The sequence below is a fragment of the Entelurus aequoreus genome, linkage group LG07 (assembly GCF_033978785.1).
Source record: "Entelurus aequoreus isolate RoL-2023_Sb linkage group LG07, RoL_Eaeq_v1.1, whole genome shotgun sequence".
NCBI classification, from domain to species: Eukaryota; Metazoa; Chordata; class Actinopteri; order Syngnathiformes; family Syngnathidae; genus Entelurus; species Entelurus aequoreus.
Genome location: NC_084737.1, coordinates 82032333 through 82056761, shown reverse-complemented (window position 1 = coordinate 82056761; position 24429 = coordinate 82032333). Strand labels below are relative to the sequence as shown.

Sequence of the window (24429 nt, the reverse complement as noted above, 5' to 3'; positions counted from 1 at the left end):
TCATTAAGACACGCCTCCAGCTGACTACAATCCGGCGTGTTGGTCAGCTTTAGGGGCATGTAGAGTTGAGAGTCCTGCTGGCCCCACTATGGACTGGACTCTCACTATTATGTTAGATCCACTATGGACTGGACTCTCACACTATTATGTTAGATCCATTATGGACTGGACTCTCACACTATTATGTTAGATCCACTATGGACTGGACTCTCACACTATTATGTTAGATCCATTATGGACTGGACTCTCACACTATTATGTTAGATCCACTATGGACTGGACTCTCACACTATTATGTTAGATCCATTATGGACTGGACTCTCACACTATTATGTTAGATCCACTATGGACTGGACTCTCACACTATTATGTTAGATCCACTATGGACTGGACTCTCACTATTATGTTAGATCCACTATGGACTGGACTCTCACTATTATGTTAGATCCATTATGGACTGGACTCTCACACTATTATGTTAGATCCACTATGGACTGGACTCTCACTATTATGTTAGATCCACTATGGACTGGCCTCTCACTATTATGTTAGATCCACTATGGACTGGACTCTCACTATTATGTTAGATCCACTATGGACTGGCCTCTCACTATTATGTTAGATCCACTATGGACTGGACTCTCACTATTATGTTAGATCCACTATGGACTGGACTCTCACACTATTTTGTTAGATCCACTATGGACTGGACTCTCACTATTATGTTAGATCCACTATGGACTGGACTCTCACACTATTATGTTAGATCCACTATGGACTGGACTCTCACTATTATGTTAGATCCACTATGGACTGGACTCTCACACTATTATGTTAGATCCACTATGGACTGGACTTTCACTATTATGTTAGATCCACTATGGACTGGACTCTCACACTATTATGTTAGATCCACTATGGACTGGACTCTCACACTATTATGTTAGATCCACTATGGACTGGACTCTCACTATTATGTTAGATCCACTATGGACTGGACTCTCTCACTATTATGTTAGATCCACTATGGACTGGACTCTCACTATTATGTTAGATCCACTATGGACTGGACTCTCACTATTATGTTAGATCCACTATGGACTGGACTCTCACTCTTATGTTAGATCCACTATGGACTGGACTCTCACACTATTATGTTAGATCCACTATGGACTGGACTCTCACACTATTTTGTTAGATCCACTATGGACTGGACTCTCACTATTATGTGAGATCCACTATGGACTGGACTCTCACACTATTTTGTTAGATCCACTATGGACTGGACTCTCACACTATTATGTTAGATCCACTATGGACTGGACTCTCACTATTATGTTAGATCCACTATGGACTGGACTCTCACACTATTATGTTAGATCCACTATGGACTGGACTCTCACTATTATGTTAGATCCACTATGGACTGGCCTCTCACTATTATGTTAGATCCACTATGGACTGGACTCTCACTATTATGTTAGATCCACTATGGACTGGACTCTCACACTATTTTGTTAGATCCACTATGGACTGGACTCTCACTATTATGTTAGATCCACTATGGACTGGACTCTCACACTATTATGTTAGATCCACTATGGACTGGACTCTCACTATTATGTTAGATCCACTATGGACTGGACTCTCACACTATTATGTTAGATCCACTATGGACTGGACTTTCACTATTATGTTAGATCCACTATGGACTGGACTCTCACACTATTATGTTAGATCCACTATGGACTGGACTCTCACACTATTATGTTAGATCCACTATGGACTGGACTCTCACTATTATGTTAGATCCACTATGGACTGGACTCTCTCACTATTATGTTAGATCCACTATGGACTGGACTCTCACTATTATGTTAGATCCACTATGGACTGGACTCTCACTATTATGTTAGATCCACTATGGACTGGACTCTCACTCTTATGTTAGATCCACTATGGACTGGACTCTCACACTATTATGTTAGATCCACTATGGACTGGACTCTCACACTATTTTGTTAGATCCACTATGGACTGGACTCTCACTATTATGTGAGATCCACTATGGACTGGACTCTCACACTATTTTGTTAGATCCACTATGGACTGGACTCTCACACTATTATGTTAGATCCACTATGGACTGGACTCTCACTATTATGTTAGATCCACTATGGACTGGACTCTCACACTATTATGTTAGATCCACTATGGACTGGACTCTCACACTATTATGTTAGATCCACTATGGACTGGATTCTCACACTATTATGTTAGATCCACTATGGACTGGACTCTCACTATTATGTTAGATCCACTTTGGACTGGACTCTCACTATTATGTTAGAACCACTATGGACTGGACTCTCACTATTATGTTAGATCCACTATGGACTGGACTTTCACTATTATGTTAGATCCACTATGGACTGGACTCTCACACTATTATGTTAGATCCACTATGGACTGGACTCTCACTATTATGTTAGATCCACTATGGACTGGACTCTCACACTATTATGTTAGATCCACTATGGACTGGACTCTCACACTATTATGTTAGATCCACTATGGACTGGACTCTCACACTATTTTGTTAGATCCACTATGGACTGGACTTTCACAATATTATGTCAGACCCACTCGATGTCCATTGCATCCGGTCTCCCCTAGAGGGGGGTGGGGGGTTACCCACATTTGCGGTCCTCTCCAAGGTTTCTCATAGTCATTCACATCGACGTCCCACTGGGTTGTGAGTTTTTCCTTGCCCTTATGTGGGCGCTGAACCGCGGATGTGGTTGTGGCTTGTGCAGCCCTTTGAGACACTTGTGATTTAGGGCTTTATAAATAAACATTGATTGATTGATTGATAGAGTTGGCTGGCATCAGCACAACAGTGAAAGCTAACTACGCATATGCGTATGATGTCACCTAGCGGAAGCGTCTAAGTGCTGACCAAGAACCGAACGTTGTGGAACTCCGCACGTTACCTTAACATACTCCGAGGTCACATTATGGAGACGCACTGCATCCTTTCCACAAGATAGGAGTTAAACCAAGAAAAGGCCAAGTCTGACATACCGATACATGTTTTGATACGTTCTAATAGGAATTTGACGGTATTAAAAGCAGCGCTGCGATCAAGTCGCACAAAACACGGAGGACGGACCAACATTCATAGTTAGCAATAGATCTTTAGGCACTTTTGCGAGGCCTGTCTAAGTGGACTGAAAGGTTCACAGAGATTGTTAGATGCTAAGTGTTTATTTAGCTGCTGCGCAACAATTTTTTCGAGTATTTTCGAGATAGAGGGGAGGTGCGACACTCCCGGTAGTTTAGCGGGAGGTCAGAATCGAGCTTAGGTCTTTCGAGCACAGGATGAATAACTGCTGTTTTGAATGCTAGTGGAACAGTATCAGAGAAAAGAGATAAGTAATGATATTTAGCACTGATGGTCCTAATATTACAAACAGCTCTCCAGTTTCCTAGGAAGTCTGTCAAGGTTGTTTGTGTTGTCCCATTTACGAGTCGCAAGAGCTCCTCTGATGTTTTGTTCCTGAGATTGTTTTGACGAGCATTTGTTATAGTACGTACAATTTTAAAAAATTGTAATCGGAAAATGGTGCATGGGAGTTTGCCCAACCAGTCTACATGTGCTTTGTGGACTTGGAGAAGGCATTCCACCGTGTCCCTCGGGAAGTCCTGTGGGGAGTGCTCAGAGAGTATGGGGTATCAGACTGTCTGATTGTGGCGGTCCGCTCCCTGTATGATCAGTGTCAGAACTTGGTCCGCTCCCTGTATGATCAGTGTCAGAACTTGGTCCGCTCCCTGTATGATCAGTGTCAGAGCTTGGTCCGCATTGCTGGCAGTAAGTCGGACACATTTCCAGTGAGGGTTAGACTCCACCAAGGCTGCCCTTTGTCACCCATTCTGTTCTGAACTTTTATGGACAGAATTTCTAGGCACAGTCAAGGCGTTGAGGGTATCTGGTTTGGTGGCTGCAGGATTAGGTCTCTGCTTTTTGCAGATGATGTGGTCCTGATGGCTTCATCTGGCCAGGATCTTCAGCTCTCACTGGATCGGTTCGCAGCCGAGTGTGAAATGACTGGGATGAGAATCAGCACCTCCAAGTCCGAGTCTATGGTTCTCGCCCGGAAAAGGGTGGAGTGCCATCTCCGGGTTGGGGAGGAGACCCTTCCCCAAGTGGAGGAGTTCAAGTACCCCGGAGTCTTGCTCACGAGTGAGGGAAGAGTGGATGGTGAGATCGACAGGCGGATCGGTGCGGCGTCTTCAGTAATGCGGACGCTGTATCGATCCGTTGTGGTGAAGAAGGAGCTGAGGCGGAAGGCAAAGCTCTCAATTTGCCGGTCGATTTACGTTCCCATCCTCACCTATGGTCATGAGCTTTGAGTTATGACCGAAAGGACAAGATCACGGGTACAAGAGGCCCAAATGAGTTTCCTCCGCCGGGTGGCAGGTCTCTCCCTTAGAGATAGGGTGAGAAGCTCTGCCATCCGGGAGGAGCTCAAAGTAAAGCCGCTGCTCCTCCACATGGAGAGGAGCCAGATGAGGTGGTTCGGGCATCTGGTCAGGATGCCACCCGAATGCCTCCCTAGGGAGGTGTTTAGGACACGTCCGACCGGTAGGAGGCCACGGGGAAGACCCAGGACACGTTGGGGAGACTATCTCGGCATGGCGTAGTGGGTAGAGCGCCCGGGTCAGAAACCTGAGGGTTGCAGGTTCACTCCCCGCCTCTTACCATCCAAAAACAAAAAAATCGCTGCCGTTGTGTCCTTGGGCAGGACACTTCACCCTTGCCCCCGGTGCCGCTCACACCGGTGAATGAATGATGAATGAATGATAGGTGGTGGTCGGAGGGGCCATAGGGGCAAATTGCAGCCACGCTTCCGTCAGTCTACCCCAGGGCAGCTGTGGCTACGAAAGTAGCTTACCACCACCAGGTGTGAATGAATGACGGGTTTTTAACATGTAAAGCGACTTTGGGTACTTAGAAAAGCGCTATATAAATCTCAAGTATTATTATTATTATTATTATCTCTCCCGGCTGGCCTGGGAACGCCTCGGGATCCCCCGGGAGGAGCTGGACGAAGTGGCTGGGGAGCGGAAAGTCTGGGCTTCCCTGCTTAGGCTGCTGCCCCCGCGACCCTCGGATAAGCGGAAGAAGATGGATGGATGGATGGTAATCGGAAAAAATGAATTGTATTGTTTTTGTTATTATCTTGTAATTTTTTAGAATTGAAAATGTGTTTAAATATATATCTTGAAGTCATCACGGCTATTTTCAGAGACTTCCTAAACTATAGATGAGCCCAGTCACAACATTAGGAACAACTGCACACTCGCCGATCGATGACGTCACTGCATGTCGGCGTTATTGCGCACGTGACAAGATCAGAAGAAAATTATTCTTTATATTACATTTTTTGTGTTTTCTTACAACTTGCACAGAAGTTCCAGGAATGAAAAAGCACCAACATGAAGAATGGAACTAGCAAATAGAAGTAATCTAGACAAGCAAAGGCTTAGGCACAAGAAGAATAGAACAAGGACGTAAATAAAATCATTAAGGATTAATGACTAGGAATTAAATTGATATTCTGCCAGATGAAGCACAAAAGGAATCAAGCAAAGGGAACATGAAATATTCCTACAAAAACAAAATGACTGTCAGGTAATTACAGCAAACCAGATAAACCTGTAAAGACGGACGAGTAAATACCATTGCAGGCTAAGAACAGTAATTAAACAGAAGGGCTGAGCATTTGGAGAATCTACTAAAGGAACCTACACCACGCACTTCTCCAGACATTGCACCAGCAGAACAACAACTTCATACTAAAAGTCACACACCTGTTAGATAGGGTCTAGTACCCGCACTCTTTTACTATGAAGCCATGTGGCTTGGCATTGTCTTGCTGAAATAAGCAGGGGCGTCCATGATAACGTTGCTTGGATGGCAACATATGTTGCTCCAAAAGCTGTATGTACCTTTCAGCATTAATGGTGCCTTCACAGATGTGTAAGTTACCCATGTCTTGACCACTAATACACCCCCATACCATCACACATGCTGCCTTTTACACTTTCACCCTAGAACATGTCTTGACCACTAATACACCCCCATACCATCACACATGCTGCCTTTTACACTTTCACCCTAGAACATGTCTTGACCACTAATACACCCCCATACCATCACACATGCTGCCTTTTACACTTTCACCCTAGAACATGTCTTGACCACTAATACACCCCCATACCATCACACACTAATACACCCCCATACCATCACACATGCTGCCTTCTACACTTTCACCCTAGAACAATCCGGATGGTTCTTTTCCTCTTTGGTCCACAGTTTCCAAAAACAATTTGAAATGTGGACTCGTCAGACCACAGAACACTTTTCCACTTTGTATCAGTCCATCTTAGATGAGCTCGGGCCCAGCGACGCGTTCTGGGTGTTGTTGATAAATGGCTTTGGCTTTGCATAGTAGAGTTTTAACTTGCACTTACAGATGTAGCGACCAACTGTAGTTACTGACAGTGGTTTTCTGAAGTGTTCCTGAGCCCATGTGGTGATATCCTTTACACACTGATGTGGCTTTTTGATGCCTGAGGGATCCAAGGTGTGTAATATCATGGCTTACGTGCTGTGATTTCTCCAGATTCTCTCAACCTTTTGATGATATTACGGAGCGTAGATGGTGAAATCCCTAAATTCCTTGCAATAGCTGGTTGAGAAATGTTGTTCTTAAACAATTTGACCTTTGCCCCGTCCTTGTTTGTGAATGACTGAGCATTGTATTAGTGGCCAAGACATGGGTAACTTACACATCTGTGAAGGCACCATTAATGCTGAAAGGTACATACAACATATGTTGTTATCATGGACGCCCCTGCTTATTTCAGCAAGACAATGCCAAGCCAGGTGTTACAACAGCGTGGCTTCATAGTAAAATAACATTTGTGGCACATTATGAAGGCTAAAATATGGGAAGGGAGACTGTTGAACAACTTAAGCTGTACATCAAGCAAGAATGGGAAAGAATTCCACTTCAAAAATGTGTCTCCTCACTTCCCAAACCTTTACTGAGTGTTGTTAAAAGGAAAGGCCATGTAACACAGTGGTGAACATGCCTTTTTTGCAATGTGTTGCTGCCATTACATTCTAACTTCATGATTATTTGCAAAAAAAAAAAAAAAGTTTCTCAGTGTGAACATGAAATATCTTGTCTTTGCAGTCTATTCAATTGAATATAAGTTGAAAAGGATTTGTTGTATTCTCTTTTTATTTACCATTTACACAACCTGACAACTTCACTGCTTTTGGGCTTTGAATAATAACACCAGAAGAAGATGCTAGATTTGTTACTAGTTGTTTATAATTAAAAGTCTGTAAACACTTGAAAAGATCTCAACAACAATTGAAAATATGCCAAGACGGAAAAAAAAATATGTAAATACTAATTAATAATAACAGATTGTTTTTTAAATGTATTTACACCTTTTGTTAGCCTTTTTAAAGAAAAACAATTATTTGATGATGCCATGGTGACCACGCCCGTAGCCACGCCCCCCCCCCCCCGCCCCCGCCACAGGTATCGTGGCAATGGAGGGCAAAGCAGGTGTAATAATATGCTCCTGCTGCTGCCTTCTAATTACATGAAACACATCACACACACCTTTAAATATCCAAAGGCATTAACATTTGGGTGGAACACACATTGACGTGTAACCAGTTGGTATGTCACTGGACATGTTTAATTATCATTTTATTACATTGTGCCATGTGTTTATGTCCGGATGGAGGCACTGTTTTACCTGAGGTGAGGTGCAAGGATCGCGGTGAAAAATCACATTTTTTAAAATTTCTGTTCTTTATTTTTCTTGCGTTTCGGTGTTACAAGGATTGACTCGAGAGAACAAATATTCAGTCTAAGCCTGGGCCCCTGGAGAGGGGGTCCAGACTGAGGCCAACTGAAAAAAACCCTAATAGCCATAGCACACAAAAACATGTGTGGAAGAGGGAAACATCAAATAAACCAAAGGATTATTCTACATACAGCCACAAAAGTAAAACAACCAAAAATAAAAACAACATATACACTGTGGCCGCCTCTGCGGCGTTGCACGCCCTCGTCTGCTGGGAGCAGACCCAACAAAGCAACCAAGAGAGTCCGCATGGGTGATCGAGGATGCGTCTAAGGAGGCCGAGGTGTCCGAACATGCCTTTTAAAAAGAAAACCAAAGAACTATTGATTGAAAAACACTGCAATACCATGAACTGATTAACGTGGACCCCGACTTAAACAAGTGTAAAAACTTATTGGGGTGTTACCATTCAGTGGTCAATTGTACGGAATATTTACTGTACTGTGCAATCTACTAGTAAAAGTCTCAATCAATCAATCAAACCAAATGTAAGATCCAGTTTGTTGAATCTGGAGACAAAAATCTGAGACCCGTCAAGCAAAGCATCGTCAGCTTCTCGGTAGTTTCATGGATAAATGTCCGTTGTTTGGACGTCGGTGGCTGCATGCTGCAGATTGTCCGAGGCGGATTGACAATGATGCTGAATCGCCGGGTCGGCTGCTACCCAGATGCATGTTTTTGATGCTTTGTTTTTCTGATTTGGTGGTCGATCTCCGGCTCTGGGCTGCCAACAAATATTACTTCACCAAGCTTCGTAACTCACAACATGCTCGCAACTTAAAGCGTAACAAAAAGCTGAGAGACAGCTCGTTATCCCGTTTCCTGCCACGTCATTTAATGCGGGCCGCCACATTACTTTGGTGGCCTGCCGCATCATTTAAGATGGCCCGCGATGACATTTTATGTGGTCCACCACATTTATGTGGCCTGCCAAAGACTGTAATTAATAAAGCACTAATATATCCTACACTTTAGTCATATTTGATCATGCAACAAAATGTTCCATGCGTTGTTTTTGTTATCAAAAATAAATACTTAAATATCAATATAAATGTCACCTTGATTTACGATTTTAGAGCAAGCTATCCATCAATCTGTTAGTAATCCATAATAATCCCAATAAACTGCCAATGCTAATTGTAGTATATCGAGGCTACTACCAGTACATGTCTATATTATGACTTTCAAACGATTCAAATATTTAATTGCGATTAATCGCATTGTTCATAGTTAACTCAAAATTAGATGGATATAATTTGTCATCACTAATAAGTAGGGATGATGTTTGATAAGGAATTATCGAGTTCGAGCCTATTATCGAATCCTCTTATCGAACCGATTCCTTATCGATTCTCTTATGGAGTCCAGATAGGTTGTTGTATATGGAAAAAAACACACAATATTTGGTTTAACAAAAGCTCACTTTTATTATATAATAAAAAAATAAAATCTAATAAATAAATAAATATTGACTGTTACCCACCTAAAAAAATAAAATAAAATAAATAAATATTGACTGTTGTTACCCAAAGTATATTAAGTGGGGTTTTTCAGAGAAACAAATATATACAGTAACACAAAAACAAGCTGTCTCTGTGATCACTATAGGTGTATAAATAATAATATAGTGTTAAATAAAATCAGTCCCTTGGGCACAAAACTGAAAATAATACAGCTCTCCAAAAAGTGCACTTCTGCTGCTATTGGAACATAACTGTTTGTTATGATGCTTTGACATTTTTGCACTTTATTTCTTTATTGAAAGAACATTCTATGAAGAGAAAAGTTCTTTGCAAATGTGGTTACAATGCTAATAAATGAAAAGTTAAAGCTAAAAAAAGAAATACACTTTATTGAGTTAACATTATTTCTTTATGGGGGAAAAATGTTATGAGCTAGAGAATATAACAACTACACTACCCAGCATGCAACGGGAGTTACGAGCATGCGCGGTAGCCCCGAAAAGTGTTGCATGTTGCCACGCTGTGAAAGTAAACGTCAAGAACTCAGCCAACACGCCTCGTCTGCATTATTTATAATTAGACAGACAACACATCTACAGTGTGATTTTGTTTTGTTTACAAGGAAAGAAAAACAAAAGTTAAAAAAGGGAGATATGTTGTATATATATGTATGTGCTGCAGTGTTGTATATATATGTATGTGCTGCGGTTGTTTTAAGAACGTTGCGACAGCTGCCGTAAAGGAGGTGCGTTGCTAGCCTGGTTGCTATGTTTCCGGTTGGTGGTAAAAGTGTTGGTCATGTGTTGTACCCTGCTAACATCTCTCAGTAAAGTTATTCGATGGATTATAGCTTTTGTTTTGAACTTTATTACACTTTGGAGCGCTTTTTCCCGTCCATTGTTTTCCTGCTTTCGCTATCTGCGCCTAATGACTGAGCTACGTGACGTCATTTATTGTGATGTCCCACGGAGCATTTCTGGTCGGGACGGGATTCGAATAAAGAATCAACTCTTTTCCTTTACTATAGTGGTCTCGATAACGGGTACCGGTTCTCAAAAAGGGATTCGAGTCCGAGGACTCGGTTCTTTTCTTATCAAACAACCGGGAAAACCGGTTTCGAGTATCATCCCTACTAGTAAGTCTTCCCTGGACAGATGATTTTCAAGTTTTAACACCATGAATGGACAATGAAAACAATAATTAAAAAAAAAAGCCTGCTCTGCTGTCTTGCCAGATTTTGTAGAAATACAGAATTTGCATTCCTACTTTAAGAGCACTTGCATTAAGAGGAGGAGCTACACCATGTTTAGATAGCAGATTCACACATGAATGACACAAAATGTGGATTGTTACGATCATGCTTTGATTGTCAAAGATGTTTGATAATGCAATCTGTCAGATTTCCACCTGAATAAATACTTCTGATATTCTGTACATTACATGTTGTACAAGGTAATAGTCTCATATTGCTGCATGACAATGTTTTGACCTTCTCTATTTATTATTTAAAATGTCAAAATCAGCATGCTTAACATTCCGTAATGGAGGACTTTACCAGAACATGTTATAAAATAATATACACAATATTTCCGCCAGCCAAAAAAATCCCTCCCAGTCATATTCCTCGATTGATGTAGCAGCATTTTTAGGTGCAAATATCACAGATTAAACTACACTGCAAAAACTGAAATCTAAGTCAAATGAAATATCTCAAATAAGGCTGATATTTGCTTATTTTCTGTCTGATAGGATCATTCTTCTCACTAAGCAGATGTTATGTTAGAGTGTTTTACTTGTTTTAAAGGCCTACTGAAATGAAATTGTTTTATTTAAACGGGGATAGCAGATCCATTCTATGTGTCATACTTGATCATTTCGCGATATTGCCATATTTTTGCTGAAAGGATTTAGTAGAGAACATCGACCATAAAGTTCGCAACTTTTGGTCGCTGATAAAAAAAAGCCTTGCCTGTAGCGGAAGTAGCGTGACGTCACAGGTTGAAAGGCTCCTCACATTTCCACATTGTTTACACCAGCAGCGAGAGAGATTCGGACAGAGAAAGCTACGATTACCCCATTAATTTGAGCCAGGATGACAGATTCGTGGATGAGGAACGTGACAGTGACGGACTAGAGTGCAGTGCAGGACGCATCTTTTTTCGTTCTGACCGTAACTTAGGTACAAGCTGGCTCATTGGATTCCACACTCTCTCCTTTTTCTATTGTGGATCACGGATTTGTATTTGAAACCACCTGGGATACTATATCCTCTTGAAAATGAGAGTCGAGAACGCCAAATGGACATTCACAGTGACTTTTATCTCCACGACAATACATCGGCGAAACATTTTAGCTACGGAGCTAACGTGATAGCATCGGGCTTAAATGCAGATAGAAACAACAGAAATAAACCCCTGACTGGAAGGATAGACAGAAGATCAACAATACTATTAAACCATGGACATGTAACTACACGGTTAATGCTTTCCAGCCTGGCGAAGCTTAACAATGCTGTTGCTAACGACGCCATTGAAGCTAACTTAGCAACGGGACCTCACAGAGCTATGCTAAAAACATTATCTCTCCACCTACGCCAGCCAGCCCTCATCTGCTCATCAACACCCGTGCTCACCTGCGTTCCAGTGATCGATGGAGCGACGAAGGACCTCACCCGATCACCGATGCGGTCGGCGGCTAGCGTCTGATAGCGCGTCTGCTATCCACCTCAAAGTCCTCCTGGTTGTGTTGCTGCAGCCATCCGCTAATACACCGATCCCACCTGCAACTTTCTTCTTTGCAGTCTTCATTGTTCATTAAACAAATTGTAAAAGATTCACCAACACAGATGTCCAGAATACTGTGGAATTTTGAGATGAAAACAGAGCTTTTTGTATAGGATTCAATGTGTCCGAATACTTCCGTTTCAACCATTGACGTCACGCGCATACGTCATCATACATAGACCTTTTTAACCGGAAGTTTAGCGGGAAATGTAAAATGTCACTTTATAAGTTAACCCGGCCGTATTGGCATGTGTTGCAATGTTAAGATTTCATCATTGATATATAAACTATCAGACTGCGTGGTCGCTAGTAGTGGCTTTCAGTAGGCCTTTAAGGGTTTTGCTCCGAAATGATCTCAGTAAGATATTCCAGTTTGTTGCTGAGATTTGATGAGCTATATTGAGTAAAACATGCTTGAAACTAGAATATCAAGTGTTGCAAAGCTGTGTCATCAACACTCACAAGTACAAAAGTCATTTCTTACTTCAAGCATGAAAAAAAAAATCATGATGCTGAGCGCATATCATTATGTCAAGATAATGGCACTAGCATTTACTTATTTAAGAATATTTTCCAACATTGAGCAAAAAGGTAAAAAAAAAATTTCTACCAAGAAAAGTGCACTTTTTATTAGTGAGAATATACTTATTTTAAGGTATTTTTGGGTTCATTGAGGTTAGCTAATTGTACTTCTTTTGGAAAGTCTTGACAAGCCAAATTTTCTTGAACTAAGCAAAATTATCTGCCAATAGAACAAGTAAAATACCCTTAATTTTTGTATATTTTTTTCTTGTTTTTGAACACTGACTTTTTGCAGTGTACAAAACATCTTTGACAAAGCATGATCGTAATGTAAGACATTTTCATTTTGTTAATGTTGTTAAATCGGATGTATGGCATTGCATTTTTATTTTGAAGCCGGAAAAGTGTGTGATTGGTTTACTTTTTGCATTAAAAAAGTCTCCTTTCCAATTCCTGCCGACCGTCTTTCATTTCATCTGTCATCTTACTTTCTAAAGCAGTCACAGTAACAATCTAAATGTTATGTTATCACTGCGCCTTCTCCGTAATCTGAACACGGAAGTGAAGCACCACCCACCTCTGAAGGACGCGCCCAGCAGGCGTTTCCTGCAGGGATGTGGCCTCTTCTCACGGCAAAAAAAGAGTCCTTTCTTGTCAGGAGAACAACTTGTCATGGCTTTGAACCTTATGTATGCATAATGTTCCCTTTGCATTACCGCTTGTGGCTCATCAGTAGCAAGTAAACTGCAGCCAAGTTCCCCTGATACGGCATGGGCCGAGGGTCAAAAAGGGAGTGTTTGAGTTAATCCCCTGTGAAAAAAATTGGGGCCGTTCTTTAAATTTATAACAAAGCTAAAGGCTAACACTCAAAGAAGCGCTAATAAGGAGTCCGTTAAGCTAGAACTAGAGGTGGCAAACTATGATGCGTTTAGTTTATCGCAGCACCAAGCAAACAATTTGAAAATTCCTGTCATATCAATTCCTAGATATGGTCGAAACTATTTAAAGTGCACTACGCATAATAAACGTAACATTATTAATATTGCTACTACGGATAATTTCAACAAAAACTCCTCAAAACATCCCACTACCTATAATATGGGCTTTTTAAACATAAGATCATTATCTTCCAAAACGTTATTAGTTAATGAGGTCATTAGAGACAACAATCTTGACGTCGTTGGTCTAGCCGAGACCTGGCTCAAACCAGACGAGTTTTTTGCGCTGGGTGAGGCGTCTCCTCCTGGCTAAGCGGGAACGCATATTGCCCGTCCCATTAAAAGGGGTTGGGGAGTCGCACTAATATACAACAAAAACTTTAACCTTACCTCGAACCCAAATAATAAATATAACTCGTTTGAGGTGCTTACTATGAGGTTTGTCACACCGCTGCCTCTCCACCTGGCTGTTATCTACCGCCCCCCAGGGCCCTATTCGGACTTTATCAGTGAATTCTCAGAGTTCGTTGCTGATGTAGTGACGCATGCCGACAATATAATCATAATGGGAGACTTTAACATCCATATGAATACCCCATCGGACCCTCCGTGCGTGGCACTCCAGACTATAATTGACAGCTGTGGTCTTACACAAATAATAAATGAACCCACGCACGGTAATACGATAGATCTAGTGCTTGTCAGGGGTGTCACCACCTCTAAAGTTACGATACTCCCGTACACTAAAGTAATGTCCGATCATTACCTTATAAAATTCGAAGTTCTGACTCATTGTCAACAGACTAATATTAATAATAATAACTACTATAGCAGCCGCAACATTAATGCTGCCACAACGACGACTCTTACTGACCTACTGCCTTCGGTAAAGGCACCATTCCCAAATTATGTGGGCTCGATTGATAACCTCACTAACAACTTTAACGACGCCCTGCGCGACACCATTGATAGTATAGCACCGCTAAAGCTAAAAAGGGCCCCTAAAAGGCGTACCCCATGGTTTACAGAAGAAACTAAAGCCCATAAATTATCATGTAGAAAGCTGGAATGCAAATGGCGCGCGACTAAACTTGAGGTTTTCCATCAAGCTTGGAGTGATAGTTTAATAACTTATAAACGCATGCTTACCTCAGCTAAAGCTAAATATTACTCAAATCTCATCCACCTCAACAAAAATGATCCTAAATTTTTGTTTAGTACAGTAGCATCGCTAACCCAACAAGGGACTCCTCCCAGTAGCTCCACCCACTCGGCAGATGACTTTATGAATTTCTTTAATAAGAAAATTGAACTCATTAGAAAAGAGATTAAAGACAACGCATCCCAGCCACAACTGGGTTCTATTAACACAAATACGGCTGTATATACGACGGACACTGCCCTCCAAAATAGTTTCTCTCTCTTTGATGAAATAACATTGGAGGAATTGTCAAAATGTGTAAATGGGACAAAACAAACAACATGTTTACTTGACCCAATTCCTGGGAAACTTATCAAGGAGCTTATTGTATTATTAGGTCCATCAGTGTTAAATATTATAAACTTATCACTTTCCTCTGGCACTGTTCCCCTAGCATTCAAAAAAGCGGTTGTTCATCCTCTACTCAAAAGACCTAACCTCCATCCTGACCTCATGGTAAACTACACGCCGATGTCCCACCTTCCGTTTATCTCGAAAATCCTCGAAAAAATTGTAGCACAGCAGCTAAATGAACACTTAGCGTCTAACAATCTCTGTGAACCTTTTCAATCCGGTTTCAGGGCAAATCACTCTACGGAGACAGCCCTCGCAAAAATGACTAATGATCTATTGCTAACGATGGATTCTGATGCGTCATCTATGTTGCTGCTTCTTGATCTTAGCGCCGCTTTCGATACTGTTGATCATAATATTTTATTAGAGCGTATCAAAACGCGTATTGGGATGTCAGACTTAGCCTTGTCTTGGTTTAACTCTTATCTTACTGACAGGATGCAGTGCGTCTCCCATAACAATGTGACCTCGGACTATGTTAAGGTAACGTGCGGAGTTCCCCAGGGTTCGGTTCTTGGCCCTGCACTCTTTAGCATTTACATGCTGCCGCTAGGTGACATCATACGTGTTAGCTTTCACTGTTATGCTGATGACACCCAACTCTACATGCCCCTAAAGCTGACCAACACGCCAGATTGTAGTCAGCTGGAGGCGTGTCTTGATGGAATTAAACAATGGATGTCCGCTAACTTTTTGCAACTCAACGCTAAGAAAACGGAAATGCTGATTATCGGTCCTGCTCAACACCGACATCTATTTAATAATACCACCTTAACATTTGACAACCAAACAATTACACAAGGCGACTTGGTAAAGAATCTGGGTATTATCTTCCACCCAACTCTCTCGTTTGAGTCACACATTAAGAGTGTTACTAAAACGGCCTTCTTTCATCTCCGTAATATCGCTAAAATTCGTTCCATTTTGTCCACAAGCGATGCTGAGATCATTATTCATGCGTTCGTTACATCTCGTCTCGATTACTGTAACGTTTTATTTTCGGGCCTCCCTATGTCTAGCATTAAAAGATTACAGTTGGTACAAAATGCGGCTGCTAGACTTTTGACAAAAACAAGAAAGTTTGATCATATTACGCCTATACTGGCTCACCTGCACTGGCTTCCTGTGCACTTAAGATGCGACTTTAAGGTTTTACTACTTACGTATAAAATACTACACGGTCTAGCTCCAGACTATCTTGCCGATTGTATTGTACCATATGTCCCGGCAAGAAATCTGCGTTCAAAGAACTCCGGCTTATTAGTGATTCCCAGAGCCCAAAAAAAGTCTGCGGGCTATAGAGCGTTTTCTATTGGGGCTCCAATACTATGGAATGCCCTCCCGGTAAAAGTTAGAGATGCTACCTCAGTAGAAGCATTTAAGTCCCATCTTAAAACTCATTTGTATACTCTAGCCTTTAAATAGACTCCCTTTTCAGACCAGTTGATCTGCCGTTTCTTTTCTCCTCTGCTCCCCTTTCCCTTATGGAGGGGGAGTTGCACAGGTCCAGTGGCCACGGATAAAGTGCTGGCTGTCCAGAGTCGGGACCCGGGGTGGACCGCTAGCCTGTGCATCGGTTGGGGACATCTCTACGCTGCTGACCCGTCTCCGCTCGGGATGGTTTCCTGCTGGCCCCACTATGGACTGGACTTTCGCTGATGTGTTGGATTTGCTGTGGACTGGACTTTCACAATGTTATGTCAGACCCACTCAACATCCATTGCTTTCGGTCTCCCCTAGAGGGGGGGGTTACCCACATATGCGGTCCTCTCCAAGGTTTCTCATAGTCATTGACATTGACGTCCCACTGGGGTGAGTTTTTCCTTGCCCGTATGTGGGCTCTGTACCGAAGATGTCGTGGCTTGTGCAGCCCTTTGAGACACTTGTGATTTAGGGCTATATAAATAAACATTGATTGATTGATACTTGACGTGTATTTACTTTTACAAACAGCCCTCTGAAGGCAGACATAAGGGTTCTCAATATAAAGCAGTTTGACATTAAAAACTAGGACTCCAAACAGCCGCGATATAAATGAAATGTAAAAAAACGAGCCTAAGTTATTAGGCTAATTAAACCACTTAGTTGTGTCAACGTGTGGCTTTCTTCTTTCAGTATTTCCTCGCCACAGACATGTGTCACATAATTAACATACAGAACATTCCAGGGCTGCGTCAAGCTGGCGTATATAAGGATGGCTCTTAGTCGTCCTCGGCGTCAGGCATCAACACAGCAAAGGTAAACGTCACACAACCTCACATCTTACTTTTCTAGCTCTTCATGTGACACGTTTCAAATCACAGCGTTTGTCTCTCACAGATGAAGTTTTCTCTCTCTGTGTTGGTCCTCCTTTGCGGGATCGGTGGAGCGTTGACTGGAAGTGTAAGTCCAGATCTCACCCGATGGCTTTAAAAAAACATTCTATATTGTTTTTCCATTTATCGCTGTGTTCATAATTGTCGATGTTTCTGCTACACAGGTGCCTTTGTCTCACCATAGGGAGAAAGGTTGGTAAATAAGACCCCATGACACTTTTTTTCAATGAACAATGACTTAGGTTGTGTTTATTTCCCTCCGTAAAATAACAACAATAATGCCGTGGAAGTTTGCTGTCCTGAGGGCTGGACTCAGAAGGATGATCACTGTTTCATCTACAAAGCTGAGCCAAGGACCTTTATAGATGCAGAGGTATGGAAGAATTTCACACAGTAGTTATAATATATTTATACATGTTGATAAATGAACAAAAGTCCATATCTGACCGATATTTGTTCACTCCGTTTCTACCATTAGAGGATCTGCAACCTGATTGGTGGGAATCTGGCCTCAATCGCCAACATTATAGAAAATGCTGTCGTTTATCAACTGGTTGCAAAAGGCGGTGGGGATGAAGCCTGGATTGGACTCCATGATGCCGTTAAGGTGAGAGACTCACCAGGGTTGAAGTTGGCTTGGGTTCAGTAGGAGAGTTTTATTGGCACATAGACAAATGTGTCCTCAAAGACAATGTCTATGTCCTCTAGACCAGTGATTCTCAAACTGTGGTATGTGGGCTCCAGCTAGTGGCACGCCGAATAACCACTTCATTCAATTTGGAATGACGTGACTACAGTGTTACCGTTCAAACTGTGTGTACTTTACAGTGCCCAAAATATTGAATATACCTCTGCCTTGTTTTAATGTATACTTAGGCCTACTGCTGTATTTTACTGTTGGTCATTGCGGTGGTACTTGTCTCAAGTGCTTTCTGGTGGAAAAAAGTTTGAGAACCACCGCTCTAGACTAAATCTAGACTGAAATGTAAAGGAAGGAGTCGGGTCGTTTTTCCATGACGATTCCGCATGACGCTACTTATAATTCAAACACAAGACGTAAAAAACGCAGTGACAAACAAGCAGTAGAGGAAATTGCACGCAGTCGTTATCTTTGGGTGTGATTCATTCAAATGAGACTTTGACTTTCAGTCTGAAGAGTACCTTTGGACTGATGGCACCAAGTTTGTCTTTGCCAACTTTGCCTCATCGTCAGCGTCTGGCGCTGATTCATGTGTGGTGATTAAATCCTCTGGAAGTCAAGGTATGATCAGCCAATCAAATTTGCTTGTGATTCAATACAATGTTGTCCCTAAAAAAAGGTTGTTTTTTGTAGGCGAATGGGGAGGTGAGCCATGCGACGACGACGAGCCTTACGTTTGCATCAGAGCGGCAAAATGTCAGACCAAATAATCCCACCTTTCACCATCAAATCTTTCACTCATCACAATGACTGTAATGAGACAATATTAAACATTAGTGGTGTCACTTTATATCTGGGCTTACTTTCAACAACTTTATTCCTTTCCCACAGTACACTGTTCAGTTTTTGAATGTCGGTTAAACACATTGGAAACTGGTACATCATCTGTCTCTTAAATAAAGGAACCTGTCTGTATTGAAAGAAGTTTTTGCGTTTTATTTACTATGCACCCGCACTGCAAAAACTGCAATCTAAGTAAGATGAAATATCTCAAATAAGGTGATATTTGCTTATTTTCTGTCTGATAAGATCATTCTTCTCACTAAGCAGATTTGATGTTAGAGTGTTTTACTTGTTTTAAGGGTTTTGGTCCTAAATGATGTCAGTAAGATATTACAGCTGAGATTTGATGAGCTATATTGAGTAAAACATGCTTGAAACTAGAATATCAAGTGTTGCAAAGCTGTGTCATCAACACTCACAAGTATTAAAAGTAATCATTTCTAATTTCAAGCATGAAAAAAAAATCATGATTTTGACACAATTGTGTCTCATAATTAAAACAGATGACAACCAAATGGACTTTGCTGTTTTATTTTCAATGAAACAATAGAACATACATACTCATATAGTAGTACAGTTGGCACAGTACAGTAAACTGACTATTTCAACATTTAACAAGTGACATTTCAAACTATTTTGAACAGAAACAGTTCATGCACATTCAGATAAATTCTTGATAATTACAGTTAAAAATAAGTTGTCCGGGGGCCGGGCTGTATATATGCGCACTAATTGACTGAAAGAGCACACACTTGGTGCGATGATGTCATGTTATCCATGGAAAAATGCATTTTTAGATAATATGATTTGCCTGAGCGGCTAGGAGACCCCGAGAGTAACAAGATGTTGCCTTGTTACCTTTCCATTAAGAACAATAAATGAGTTTTTAGTATAAGTTTGCTGCTTTCAAGAAATGTAATGCCGAGCGCATATCATTATGTCAAGATAATGGCACTAGCATTTCAGAATCAGAATCAGAATCAGAATCAGCTTTATTGTCATTACGCAGGGTAACGAGATTGAGGCCATTCCATACAGTGCGATAAAAGAAGTGTACACTCTGTACAGAGGGTGAAATGAATATGTACATGAATATCTACATGAAACAGGGTGGTTGGTGGAATGGGTTATTGCACCGAAGAGAAGGCAGTTATGAGGGTCAATGGGGAAGTCTGTTCAGGGTGGTTATGGCCCTGGGGAAGAAGCTGTTTTTTAGCCTGTTCGTCTTGGTTTTAATGCACCTGTAGCGCTTCCCAGAGGGCAGCAGGTGGAACAGGTCAGAGCCAGGGTGGGTGCTGTCCTTGATGATGGCACTGGCTCTGTTGAGGCAGCGGGAGGTGTACATGTCCTTCATTTAAGAATATTTTTCAACATATTGAGCAAAACGGTCTCTGTTTTTTCTACCAAGAAAAGTGCACGTGTTATTAGTGCGAATATACTTATTTGAAGCTATTTTGGGGTTCATTGAGGTTAGCTAATTTTACTTGTTTTGGAAAGTCTTGACAAGCCAAATGTTCTTGTTCTGTTGGCAGATAATTTTGCTTAGTTCAAATAAAATACCCCTCATTTTTGTATTTTTTTTTCTTGTTTTTGAACAGTGACTTTTTGCAGTGCAATTGTGAGCCTGTGCATTGTTTGATCATAGAAACCCTGTCCACAAACAGCCACTGTAAATGTGAGTGATGCTTTTGTCTTACAGGATACACAATGCTTCATTTGTCATTGCAACCCCAAAAAAGTACAATTAAACCTGTGTCCAAGATACAGAAATAGAAAGGACTGTCCATACGTTTGGAAGTCGCTTCGTTTGCTGTCAAACAAAGTCAGCATCCCAGGCGTCCTTGAAGGAAGCGGGGAAGGGATTTCAGAGCATCTTTCACTGCAATGATCCCACCCTAGGATGTACAACATGACCTTGCCAAGACCATTGCAGAGGGAGGAGAATTCTAGGGAAGGATTGTTTTGGGTAGGGCGAGCATATGCATTCCAATAGATTCTTTTACTCTAGTTGTCCGTCATGGCTCTCAAATTGATCATCATTTTTCCTTGTAGATCGTAAAGCTTCTCCGAGAGTTTATTCAGTTTGCGATTCATTTCAGAACTTGCCACAGTTTGAGTGCCCACAGCCTTGCCCATCTTATCAATCGTGACGGGCAGTTTATGGGCAACTTGAACGACTGCCATGGGGGCAATGCTCAATCCAATTAGCAGGTGGCCTGATAACATTCACAGTATGTCCTCAACAGAAAAACATTTGCCAGGCACACCAGCCTCCACTTCTCTCACGAGTCCACCGTAAATGCAGCAGAAAACACTCCGTCGGGACGGACAGGTTTCCCCGAACCTAAGGTTTTTGTCAAGAAGATCTTGCCAATCGCTTTGAAAGACGAGTTGATCAATTCCATGATTTAAATTTGGAGAAGTCTGAAAGAGATAGGCTCCTAGAAAATGAAGACATGAGGAGATGAGATGAAGAAGCCAAGCATGGAAAGATGAGGGAGGGTACAAGGAAGCGTCCGCCTTCAGTGAGAGCAAGCGAGAAAAACTAAATAAAATAATCTAAAAAGAAATAGCCAAACATAACAGTTAGTCAGTAAAGGGGACCTATGATTATTTGAATATACAGTGGTACCTCAATGTATGGACTCGAACAGGGTTCGTAAATAGAAAAGTTCTTATAGTGAAGCAGATTTTCTATAATAAGAAACAATGTAGATATGAATAATGGGTTCCAACCCCATAAGATAGATCAAATATCTTTATTACTCCGGTACTCTTGTCTTGTTCTGTATATTGTACAGTATTTTGTATTTCTATAGTGTTTTGTATATTGTACAGGATTGCTTATTATTTTTTTGGTTAGTTTTTTCCTTATTACCTGTTGTGTCATTTATTTTTACCCCACATTTGTTCCCACGACCGCACCTTAAATTGAAGTCCTTAATCTCGTTATATGCACATATAATGACAATAAAGTCCATTCTATTCTATTCTATCTCTTTAAAAACAAGCCAAAACAAGAATGACAACAAGCCCAAGTGTCCTGTATGCGCTGCTCTGCCAACATGCGCACACACACAGAAGTCCCTTTGATGACCTCACAAAGGATCTGAAATCACAAAAATACTTAAATATAACAACCGTATTGCGACAATAATAAACATTTAAAAGAGTAAAAAACCACTTTACATTGTCATCGGCAAATGAGCAGCTGACAAGAGGGGAGAAAAGAGGAGACTGTGTGTGTGTGTGTGTGTGTGTGTGTGTGTGTGTGTGTGTGTGTGTGTGTGTGTGTGTGTGTGTGTGTGTGTGTGTGTGTGTGTGTGTGTGTGTGTGTGTGTGTGTGTGTGTGTGTGTGTGTGTGCTCCTGGAAGAGACGTTGTTGAACGTCTTCGCCTTCGCTGTCATATAAGTTCGCTTTGGCATATTTTTCCAGAAAAGTCCTGTGTCATTGACATGAAAAATGTGCAGTACCTCAAGCTCTTCAATACCAGCAAGCACAAAATGGCTGCCAGCTGGACACAAAATGAATGAATGAAGTTTTCGTACAGAGACATGGTTCGCACACAGAGGCATATTTGGCTCAATCTAATAGTTTGCAAATCGAAAAATTGAAGAAAGAGGGGTTCATAAATCGCGGGTCCATTGTACATTTCAAATGGTCTCGATCAGAGGTCTCCAACAGGGTCTGCGACTGTACGGTACTTACTGCCCACGGCTCGTGAAGTTGTTGGTGGATTAGACTTTTTCTAGTATTTCATTTTGAATTCCCCTCCAATTTATTTTACACAATTACTGACTGGAGCTCTTTCAAGCAGGGCAACAGATTATTCACCTGTCCCTCTAAAGAGGAGGACCTCTCCGCTACATCTCCCTGATACCGAAGTACATGTCAAACTACTTCCTTAAAGGCCTACTGAAATGCATTTTTTTAAATTTAAACGGGAATAGCAGATCCATTCTATGTGTCATACTTGATCATGTCGCGATATTGCCATATTTTTGCTGAAAGGATTTAGTAGAGAACATCGACGATAAAGTTCGCAACTTTTGGTCGCTGATAAAAAAAGCCTTGCCTGTAGCGGAAGTAGCGTGACGTCACAGGAGCTAGTATTCCTCACAATTCCCCGTTGTTTACAATGGAGCGAGAGAGATTCGGAGCGACAAAGCGACGATTACCCCATTAATTTGAGCGAGGATGAAAGATTCGTAGATGAGGAACGTTACAGTGAAGGACTTGAGAGGCAGTGATGGACGTATCTTTTTTCGCTCTGACCGTAACTTAGGTACAAGCTGGCTCATTGGATTCCACACTCTCTCCTTTTTCTATTGTGGATCACGGATTTGTATTTTAAACCACCTGGGATACTATATCCTCTTGAAAATGAGAGTCGAGCACGCAAAATGGACATTTAAAGTGACTTTTATCTCCACGACAATACATCGCTGACACACTTAGCTACTGAGCTAACGTGATAGCATCGTTCTCAAATGAAGATAGAAACAAAATAAATAAACCCCTGACTGGAAGGATAGACAGAAGATCAACAATACTATTAAACCATGTACATGTAACTACACGGTTAAAAATTCTCAGCCTGGTAAAGCTTAACAATGCTGTTGCTAACGACGCTAAGGCTAATTTAGCAATTTAGCAACCGGACCTCACAGAACTATGATAAAAACATTAGCGCTCCACCTACGCCAGCCAGCCCTCATCTTCCCATCAACAGCCGTGCTCACCTGCGTTCCAGCAATCGACGGCGCGACGAAGGACTTCATCCGTGGGTTTGGCGGCAAGCATCGGCTAGGCGTAGTAAGTAGTCCTTGTTGTGTTGCTGTAAGTATTGTACTTAGCCGCTAATACACCGATCGATCCCACCTACAACGTTCTTCTTTGCAGCCTCCATTGTTCATTAAACAAATTGCAAAAGATTCACCAACACAGATGTCCACAATACTGTGGAATTTTGTCGAAGAAAACAAGAGGTTTTTGTATCGGGTCGATGGGGTCCGACCACTTCCGTGGATTTTGTGACGTCACGCGCATAAATCATATCCAAAGGAGTTTTTCAACCGGAAGTGTGGCAGGAATTTTAAAATGTCACTTTATAAGTTAACCCGGCCGTATTGGCATGTGTTGCAATGTTAAGATGTCATCATTGATATATAAACTATCAGACTGCGTGGTCGCTAGTAGTGGCTTTCAGTAGGCCTTTAACGTAAATGACCGCCATAACCACAACACCAGGGGGAGCTCCACTAACCACGTTAAACCCAGATTCCCATCTAACAAAAGGTCTTAACTCATTCTCTTTCTATGCCACATCAATGTGGAATGCACTCCCAACAGGTGTAAAAGAAAGGGCATCTCTATCCTCCTTCAAAACTGCACTAAAAAAACACCTACA

At 41.5% G+C, this 24429-nt stretch overlaps 1 long non-coding RNA gene across 1 annotated transcript; it reads left to right on the top strand.

Moving 5' to 3' along the window:
- The first annotated feature begins 17711 nt into the window (after nt 1-17711).
- LOC133653220 (uncharacterized) lies at nt 17712-18142 on the top strand. The gene is made up of 3 exons (XR_009826687.1): nt 17712-17727; nt 17826-17908; nt 18014-18142. It is a non-coding gene; the product is annotated as an uncharacterized LOC133653220 (long non-coding RNA).
- Nucleotides 18143-24429: the final 6287 nt, after the last annotated feature.